Below are 11,122 nucleotides of genomic sequence, written 5' to 3' on the forward strand. Positions count from 1 at the left end.
TCCTCCTCCCTCCTCTCCGGTGAGCTCCTCGTCCCTCCTCTCCTCCCATCCCCTCATGGTTTTTCCTTCCTCCTCTCCGATGCTTCGGTGAACTCCTCTTCGGCGACCTCCTCCTCCTCTCCGGCGATGTAGGCGAGCGCCTCTACGGTCACCTCCTCCTCCTCCTCTCCGGCAAACTCCTCTCCGGCAAAAGAACATGGCAAAAAAATGTACAAGATCCAAAAACGGGAACAAAATTTGAAATAATATCGTGCAAAAAAACGAGCAAAAAAAATGAGCAAAAAATGGGCAAAAAAATCGCGATCCAGATCCAAATTCAAAATTCAAAAATAGCAATGGCGCACGGTGGGGGTTAGACGGTGCGCCACTACTATTTTCCCACCTTCAAAATTCAAAAATACTAATGGCGCACCAGTGGCCTATACTAATGGCGCGCCGTGGCCTATACTAATGGCGCACCAGTGGTGCGCCATTAGTATACCAGATACTAATGGCGCACCACTGGTGCGCCATTAGTAAAAAATACTAGTGGCGTGATACTAATGGTGCACCAGTAGTGCGCAATTAGTAGGCAAAACTGGTGCACCATTAGTAGGCCTTTTCCTAGTAGTGCGATGCTAGAGATTTTTTGCTTAGAGACGTGAAGTGCAGTGTATGGAGGCGACCTCTAAGAAGAGAGAGAGTGCTTAGAGGCAGTGAAAAATGCACACTGTGGATGCTCTAATCCAACTTACAGGAGTAGTAAAATGTATTCTTGTGGTTCTTGTTTTCTTTGGTCTTGCTTGTGTAGTCAAAATTATCGTTGGAGTTCGTGCAAAATGGAGGTCCGTTTGGTGTCGTGCGTTGGAGTAGGCCTTACAAGTGGGACCGCAGTTGAGGAAACCGACTATCGGCAAACCCCCACCTCACCCGCCGCGCGATGGCTGAAGTTAGAGAAACGACGAGGTTGAAGAGATTGCTCTAGCATGGACTCCAAGAAATAATATGGTGTCAGATGGATGTCGTGGTGGTGGCGTGTGCCATACTCCTGGACGTGAATGCTTGTTCTGGCCCATGCCACCCTACTACTCCTACTACTTACTATATACTACTCCTACTAGTATCGAGGATTTGAGGTGCTGGTTACGTACAGCGAACACATATTAACATATGGCTATAGTATAAACACCCGCCCGACGCACGAAGCATGTGAAGCTAGTAAAAATAGTGTACTACTATTGTTGATTGGCCTCATCCGATAACCTGTTGCAATGCACGTACAATTATGTATTCGGAAAATATTTTTTGCCTCATCGCACCACTCACTCAGAGAAGCGACTCAAAAGCCATTCATAAATTTAGTAAGTTTATCACAGACATATCATTTTATTACATACAACAGGTCATCAACCAACATCTACAACGAGGATACATTATAAATACTAAATTTTTCACCACACAACAAATAACAAGCAATGAAATGAACTTCAAGTCAACCATTCCTCGGTGTTGGAAACGCTTGCTTTGAACCATAAGTGATTCTCTGGGATGGGCCATCCATTATCGATCTAGAGACCAACGCAGGACTGATCATCCAGGCTAAAGCGGCCTACTATATGAGTACCAGGGTAGGGAACCACCCAAATGTCCGAGGTATAGACACAGTTGCTTCTCATAAATGGTAGTAACATTGGGTCAACAGCAGTTGGATCGCCTTTCACCATCATTGGATAGTTTTGTCCAAGGAAGAGCGAGTTTTCTCCAAGACTATCAATTCTGTACCAGGGAGAAGGATTTGGCGCTAGCACACTAGTATCCATCCTGAATACCATGCAACGGGTGTTGGAATAGGTCAGGAGAGTGCGACCATGGGAGACTACACCTGCTTCCTTAGTAGTAACATCATCAGTGGGCTGTATACACACAAGAAGAGGTGATCCATCGGAATTAGTTGCTAGGCGCCACAAAGTATATGGGTGCTGCTCGTCCTCATGCTCGTGACCATCACCATCATCATCTCCCCCTTGGTTATAAAAATTTTCAAGTATGGGTGGTGGAATGTTCACATGACCTTGGAAACACAAGAAGAAGGTTAATTAGTAAAGGGAAACTTGCTAACCCGCATGCATGTGGATGAAACAATTATAATTATGGTGGAAGACAAACGTACAGAAAGCATAAGGATTCCATGCAAAAACAGTGCCACGAGTGGTGGCAGCAAACACAAGGCCCTCGTATTGAATTGCATCACAGTACTCATCTGTGTACAAAAACTGATTTTTGAGCAATATCCATCCAATCAAACCACGAAGGACGGCAACAAGCTTATCGAAGATAGCAACAATTTCATAGTTGTTGTAATTCCAAGAGCGGTTGGGAACTCGACAAATTGCTATTTTCGGTAGAAGACAGTCACCATGATCGTATTTGAACATGCGTACAATACCGGTGTGCTCAACCTCTGCGCAGTATGCTGAGATTTTTGGAAGTGGAACCCGGTCACGAGTGTACACATTCACAAGTTCCCACTCGCAGTTGGACCCCATGTAAACAACCCAATCTCCATTTGCACCTGCCCAAGCCTTACCCTCAAGCGATGGCATATTAACATCATACATATCATTATCAAGCGGCATCAACTTGCACAGGGCGAGGCCTCTGTCGTGCCAGTGCCAGTCATCAGGGTCACAGCGAAGAAGATAGGGGAGATCAAACCACTCCTTGACTCTTGGGTTCCTTGTAATGATGTTATTAGTTGAGTCGAGAATGGGCTTGAACGAACCTGCCATGCTAGCCGAGGTGATGACGTCACACCGATCAATGAGTTCCTCCACCACGTCATCTTTCAGATCGGGGCAAGAATAACGGGGTCGTTTCCGGCCTATTCCCTCCATGGAGAAGACGATCGAAGAATGGCAGAAGAAAGGGTGAAGGGCTGAAGGAAAATGGAGGAGGGAGAGGAAGAGCGTGCGACAGCAGTTCCAAATCGAGAGGGAAAGGCGAAGAGTCGGTGGACGGTTGCCAGTTTGCCACGGTTCATGAAGAGGCGCCCCGGCCTACACGTCTATTCGGAAATACTACTACTCGCCATCGTCTCACTGATATGTTGGAACGAGACCACATGTCAACGAAACATGGTGTGTAATTTCTCGTGCAAAATGCGATCTGGCCGTGTTGGCCCAAGGTGCCGCATTAGTTATCGACCTTTATTTTTTTAATGGTGCGCCGTTCAGTTTTGAAGCACGACTAACTGGTACTGTATGCAGGGAAAATATAAACTACTCTACCACTACTCCAGCTCTAGTACTAGTAGTATAAAAAAGATATATAGGCTGGAGCTTCAGCGCTTTCTTGCTAAGGGCTGCCCACTTGCTTCTCACACCACCACCCTCTCTCTAGATCTAAAAAGACGACCTCTCTCTCCCTCCTCACTGGTGGTCATAGATCCGCCGGGGAAGAAAAGGACGTGCAGCGTTGACGCACTCGTTGTCGGCGAGCGAGGTCACGCGCTGACGACAAGGCCGTCCTCTCAGACCTAGCGCCCGCGCGGGATGGCCTCCGTCCCCAAGCTCGCTGCCGTAGTGTGTGCGGAGGACGACGACCACGAGCGAAGCCACTTCCCGCCGACCCTCAGGTATGCTACCTCTTTTCGAACCATACCCTTGTTCTATGCCCCATCTGCCACGTCGTTGCATGTGGATCTTTTTCCAGTCCACCATCTTCCCAATTTGCTATCCTCTGCTCTGCTAGCCACACAGATGAAAACCATAATTTGCACTATTAAAGGAAACCCTACTTCATGCAGAGTAATCCATGTCTGGGTTGAATAAGGAAAGGAAGGGAGACTGTACTGTCCAAGAGAGTAGGCATCGAACCTGCATCTAGGTTGAAAAGGGGAAAATCAGTAGCTAAGGAACGAGTCTCATGTCTCTTGGTTGAAGAAGGGTAGAAAGGCATGACAACGCAATAGAGAATGACCAGGTCAATCGGTTTGTTGTCCTCACATAGGAAAAACGTGGCTAAAGAGAACAAAAATGGGACGTAATCCACATATGATGCCTGGATATTTGTTGCTCTAGGCAACCATACCTCTCTCACCACTCTGCGTCCGTGGAGGTACATCCTACTGGTGCGCCCACTGTCCGAATGGGCCTCCCATGCTCTTATTGCCACTTTTTTGCTGTTAGTATAACGCCAGTAGTCAAGTCAAGCAATGCTACTGCTAAAGTGATGCCACATTTAACTAATGCCGCTCTCAGTCTAATGCCACCGATAAATTTAAGCAATTCCATTTAATTTCACTGGATTATTTCAGGGTTAGCTGTTGATTGTGGATGTATTAAAGATTTTTCAGCTAAGGCATTCTAATGCTGTTGCACAACCAGTATACCAACGATGAAACTTGTTACTACCTTCAGATTTTTGCACTGTTAATGCTTATAGATTACATACCTCACTTTCATGAGATAAGTTAATTTTTTTGTACAGTGTCACCAAAATGCCAAGGTGCTGATGTCATTTTATTTTGGTTAAACTGCACAAACAATTATGAAGACAAGAGGAAAGGTCAAGAGTGGGCACTTCCTCCTCCGGCTGTTATCTTGATTCGTTCGATCAAGTTTTTATGTTTGATCGATTATCAAGATTGGGATAGCAATTTTTAAGGTCCCCCCTCGAGTTCGAAATGATATTTACCTTGGAGATACATGGTTTGATTTTTTTATACTGTCATTAGTTAATAATGCTAGTTACCTTCAGACTTTTGTATTTGGTTTAATGCTCATGCACAACTAGTATACCAATGCTGAACTTGTTACCATTACATTTTGTATTGTTAATTCTTATAGAAACCTTTCAGTGCTAGAGTTTATTGAAATCTGTTCAGTAAAACCATTGTACTGTACCCTGTAATAAACTAACTACTCTACTATTGCACTAGCCACTAGATTAGTGTATATTTATAGTATTCGATTGGTGTTGCATTATTGTATGGACATAAATAAAGTGTGGCAAGCTTTCCCAGATATGTGCTCGAGAAAACTACTACCTGTTTTTCTAAATACTAGACGTTTGGGTACTTTAAATTGAACCGCGAAAATGTCTTATATTAAGGAACAGAGGGTGTAGAGTTCACTCAAATTATCCGGGTAAAGCTAGTCACACCTTTGTTAAAATTAATGTTCATTATGTTATCGGAGGAGGTCTGTATGTTTGTCTCTAATGCCTGTCGACTACATGCCTGACATCATGATGTAATGTTAAGTCATTTCCTTTTGTACAGTGTCACTGAATTGTCAAGGCAGTGATGGCATTTTATTTTAGTAGAACTACACAAAATTTGCTTAAAAGAAGAGGAAAGGTCAGGAATGGCTCAGTTTTTCAGAAAAAACTATGTATGCCTTCCTGACATCAGCCGTTGTTGCTTTATTTATTCCTTCAAATAGGTGGTTAGAAACAGTCTTGCTACCTTTTCCCATTAAGAAATTGGAATGCTTATATTTGTGAGTCTATGCTTCAACTAGTGCCACTTTTATAGTAATCACACTTTCAATATCTATGCAAACAAGGATGCTCGATTTTAGTGGAACTGCACAAAAAGTCCAACTGGTTCAACATTAGGAGCATGCTTTTTTCCAAACCTTTATATTCAATTGGTGGCACTATGAGCTGTTCATTACGAAGGTACATGGTTTGCTACTATCTTGCTACTCTTTTTGTACTGTCATTAGATAGTAATACTAGTGGTTTGCATGTGAATTTATTGGCAGGGTGGACCTACATTGGAGGTGCAGGACATGATTCAATGATTGGATGCTCAATTTCGGTTGTATCGATTTCACCTCTTCCCTCACTGCGAACATGGATATCCTTGGTCTGATGAAGAATAGGTGCTATATTTCTGCTCTGAACCAGAAAATCAATTCAGTATGAAATTGTCGAGGGCAAAACATAACTGTATCAGATTGTCCAGTGCAGAACATGACAGATGCTAAGCGGAAGAGACATTTTTAAACCGAAAATACATGGTGTGGTATATGTCTACTAGCTGTTTGATATTTGTGCAGACAGAGATGTCTGCCCATTGCTATTTGGCAAACAAACAAAGTGTCCGCAATTTTGGTTGAACTGCACAAGAGAATAGTATAGTCACTGCATGCAGTGCCATTTGAAAATAGACACAGAAAGATTGGATAGTCACTTCATGGACTGTAGAAAAGTAGTACTGTACTATTTATTGGCCAACACTAGGTGCTTCATTGCTTTGGTCTGATTATACAATGGGCATCATTTTGCCTAAGTTAAAGTTTGTATTCCGAAAATAGTCTCGCGGTGTGATCGAGAGAAGACCAAATCATATTGCAGTGGATGTTCCTCCATCATGTGTGGTTCATTCTCATGGTTCCAGCTGTTGGTGAAACCTCTTACGTTTCCAAGAGGAATTGTAGACTTCACAAACAAATTTGTCTTTCAGTCTGTACTAAATGTTGGCCAAGAGAAGCATCCATGTTAGTAGGAAGAACATATGTTTTTTCTAGATCTTTGCTTTTGGAGATACATATTTGTATATGATCTGTGAATCATTGAGATGCATTAACATGTTGATCTTATGTATGGGAATAGTACTAGTTAGTTTTAGTTGCGATGCAAGATCCGAAGTGGCTGATCTTTGCTTTTGGAGCTACATATTTGTATATGATCTGTGAATCATTGAGATGCATTAACAGTTACTTATTTCTGTTCGCTCAGTGTTTACAAGTTACTGATCGATCACTAGCTAGCCTACAAATGCGCTCCTGGCAGTTTTATTTGCGATGCAAGATGCGAAGTGGCGGTTTTTTGAATAAAAATGCCTACCTCTAAAGAAACTGGTAAGCTACACTATCGATCCTACACGGATAAATAGCGGGTCACGCACGTACTGCCTCCTTTTCGGTTTGCAGGGCTCAATTCAAGAAACAGCCTACTCGATCCTACACGAATAAATAGCGGATCACACACGTACTAGTACCTCCTTTCCGGTTTGCAGGGCTTAATTCAAACCTCTCACCAACCAAGGTACTCCCTCCGTCTGGGTTTATTAGTCCCGTGAGCAAAGCAGCAAGACCAAGGCATGGCAATGATTAACGACATGCAGAAGTTTAAGCCTAATTAATTCCAGCGATTTAAGTGGCTGCATGCGTGCCCTGGGCCGCGACTCGTTGCATGCTGCTCCGCGTACTGGCTGCGAGCGATTCTGAGTACCTGCATGCAGCCGGCCGTAATTAAGGCAGCTAACTGATGCGAAAAAGATGCGCTTTAATTGTTGCAGGCTTTTTAAATCCATTGATTCATTATTGACAAGGAGGGAGATGATTCGAGTGCACTCATTTGACCGCCATGCCGGCGTGTGACCCAGACGGGACGGGATGACACAGTCATAATTTTAGTTTCTCTAGTTTTCCACGGCAAACTGGCGCGCTAAGCCATTATGCATTGAATTCCGATGACCGTCGCGCTACCTTCCGCCTATAAGTACTGTTTCCCGGCCTTCTCCGGTGGCACCGTGAACCAACTCACCATATCCTCATAAGCCCCCACCGGCCCGACGTCGCTCTCCACGTCCGCCATGCCCCTGCCCGTCCGCGGTAGGCGACGTCGGAGGCGGTCACCGCCAGAACTAGTGTTCGGTTTTTCACCGGAAGGCAGACGGAGGGAGGAGGCATTCTATCTATCTTTAGATGGCAATGCGGAGATCGAGGAGTTGTTGGAGCGCGACCGCCTGGCGGAGGAGCAGCGTATCGCCGATTTGCGCCGCCAGCGGGACATGGAGCAGCAGCGCACCGACGCTCTGAGTCGCGAGCAGAGCGCCCGCAACTGGGCCGACTACATGGAGGCCGGCGCCCGGCAAATAGCCCTGGAGGCTGTCGGGCAAGCACACGTTTGCGATGCTGATTTTTACTACCAGCTCGTCTAGTGGGTTTCCCGATTGGAAGCCGAAGCTTCGGTGGACCACGCCGGCATGGAAAGGGCCAACGCGCGCGAGCAACGCGCCCTATCGCACCTCTTGCAAGTCCGAGGCAAGGTGCAGGACGCCGGTGCCGGCGTTTAGCGTGTACCACAGATGGCGACCGGCATCGTCTAGTTAGCTAAGAGTAAGTTAGTACTTGTGCGCTACTATAGTATTAGTGGGAGTAGATAGTTAACTTAGCTATGATCGTTGTCAACGTGGAAGTTCAGTACTCTATATGTGGATCAGACCTGTTACTTTGCTCTAAATGTTGAACTTTCCGTTTGAACGTATGGAATGGGCTGTTATTTTTTTAAATGGGTTGTATTTGTCCTCCATGGGTTTAGAGGCTGACTTGTGGGCCTACCAAGTTGACGCATACACAATCAGGAGATGATTGTACGTGGAGAGGATGACAGCAGGGACCCGCCAAGGTCATGGAAGTACGCAAGCAAGTGCCTCCTTATTTTAAGCCAATAAAAAATGGCTCCTCCTAGTGGATTTCTGACATCTGGGTCCCATGCCATTGTCAACGTAGTCAATAAACGAGAGAATTGCACAACGAGCGGCTGACACCAGGGACCCAGCAGCTCGCCCAGTTATTTTTGTTTTGGGTTAATTTGATAAATGCCACTCCAAATCTGGTGTATCCGAGAAATGCCACTGCAATTTCCAAACTTTAAAAAATGTCATTTCATGCCATTTCTAGTTGCATTTTTCGAAGTCTGGAGTGGCGTTTTTCAAAGTTTGCAAAAATTGCAGTGGAATTTTTCAAAGTTTGGAAATTGCAGTGGCATTTTTATGAATCGCCATAATTGGAGTGGCATTTATCTAATTTGTTTTTGAGACGGAAGCAGTGTGTCAACTGGGCTGTGCGGGACACTCTGGCCTGTCTAGACAACCTTTTCTTTTATGTTTACCATAAACCAGCCCAGTAGTTTTTTTTTCTTTTTAAAAATGGCTAGCCCAGTTTTTTTGTGATTTATCAAGTAAGTCTCTTTATCACGCCTGATGGGCTGCAAATCTTTCAAGACAAGGAGAGCTTCATTCGGCTGGCCAAGAAAATGACCTATTAGTAATGAGAAATGGGATGTACATTTTTAAAACACATCAAACCGGCAATTAGTTTCAAATATCTTTTTTTCATTTCGAGATTTTAAATTGCATTGATTTTTATTCGTGGACAATTTATTGGATTTTATAGTGATATACATTTATTTTTAAAATCAGTTTGAATGTGACTCGAAATTTTGGGATTAAAAACAGTTCAGACCGCACCGAAATATGCAAAATTTTGTATAATTTTTTAACCGTGGCCACAATATGAGCTGTAATGCTAACAAAAAGAATATGGGCTCCAAAAAAACCTTCAGAATTAGCAAATGGGCTGTAAATTATTAGAAATAATGGCAGATGGGCTGTATGTTGTTTTCCACAGATTTGAGGCTTTCCTAAAAAAAAGGTTGACGCACAAGCAGTGAATGTTGGATGTCCATCCAACGGCCGTGTTGCTTCTTCAATCTCTGCTCTTCCTGCTCCAGCCGCTCAAACAAGCGCCGGCGGGACTGCCTGCTCCCTCCTCCCCGTGACCGGCTGTGCTGCCGCGCATGCCTCACTGCCCCATCATACTCCCATCGCTGGGCTAGCCATCCCTCTACTCACCCACACCTGCTGTTATTCTCCGGCGACGGCAGACGAACCAGTAAACCCTAGTACAGTCGTACTTCCCTCTGCATGGGAAACAACTGCCGAGTCTTCCCTACCTCTGTGTCGTTCCCTTCCTAGGCTTCGCCGTCGTCCACCGCCCTGGTGCTCTCGGCGCGGCCTGGTCAACATGGGCAACGACTGACATGCATCTGAAGTGGACTGTACGTGGAGAGGCTGACAGCTGGGTCCACGGCTGCACCAAGGAAGTGCCTCCTTATTAAGGGCAAAATAATTATTCCTCCACCTGACAGCAGGGACCCATCGGACGGGCCACCGTATTTTGCAAAAAAACATTTCACCCTGACTGCTGGGACCCACCAGCTACATCTTCTTACGCAAGGAAGTGCGTCCGGGCAAAAAAAATGATTCGTCCCCCTGACTGCTGGGACCCACCAGCTACATCTTCGCACGCAAGAAAGTGCGTCCGGGCAAAAAAAAAACGATTCGTCCCCCTGACTGCTGGGACCCACCAGCTACATCTTCGCATGCAAGGAAGTGCTTGACAGTCGGGACCCACCTGGTCGAAGCGTACGTAGCATTGTCATTCTAGTCGCGAACATGTACGTACATATATACTGGTCGATGTAGAGGCGCACACGTGTCGTAGTAGAGGCGCGCCCGTGTCGTAGTAGAGGCGCGTATGTAGCATGTACACGTACGTACAGCGGCAGGGTGCAAGAAAGAAAATACGGCCACATACGTACATACGGGCGGGGTCTCGAACGCCTACTCACGCATATATACGTACGGCCAGGGCTCGTGTACATGGCTGGGTCGGAACGGAGAAACAACATCGTCATCGTGTTCATGGGGAGCCAACCGGCTGGGTCGGAACGGAATGTGTGGTCATGTTCATCAGGAGGTCTTGGACGAAACATGCGATGGAAACGAGGCCTGGCGTACCGCAGAATAGAGGAAACGGCCTTGTATTCGACCGACCACGTTCGAAACGGGATTCTGTTCATCGGGAGGGGTGTGGCGTACCGCAAAACGGAAAAAACGGACCTCCTATGGTCGAAATGGGGGTCCTGTTGATCGGGAGGGGTGTGGCGTACCGTAAAACGGACGAAACAGACTTGTGTTGGAGCGCTACGGTCGAAACGGGGGTCCTGTTCATCGGGAGGGGTGTGGCGTACAAAACGGGACTCCATGGGATACTATTCATCTCCACCGTCGACCTCCTCTAGCCTCCACGGGCTACTGTTCATCCACCGTCAACCTCCTCCAGTCTCCACCTGCGACTATTCATCCACGGGCTCCTGTTCATCCAGCCTCCACCGTGCGCTACTCCACCGGCTACTGTTCAACCACCCCTCTTCACGGGCTCCTGTTCAACCACCCCTCCATGGGCTACTGTTCATCCACCCCTCCACCATCTATTGTTCATCCAGCCCTCCACGGGGTCGTCCTGTTCATCCAACCCTCCACGGGGTCTTGTTCATCCAGCCC

Source organism: Triticum aestivum, chromosome 2B, assembly GCF_018294505.1.
Source record: "Triticum aestivum cultivar Chinese Spring chromosome 2B, IWGSC CS RefSeq v2.1, whole genome shotgun sequence".
In the NCBI taxonomy this organism is placed as follows: Eukaryota; Viridiplantae; Streptophyta; class Magnoliopsida; order Poales; family Poaceae; genus Triticum; species Triticum aestivum.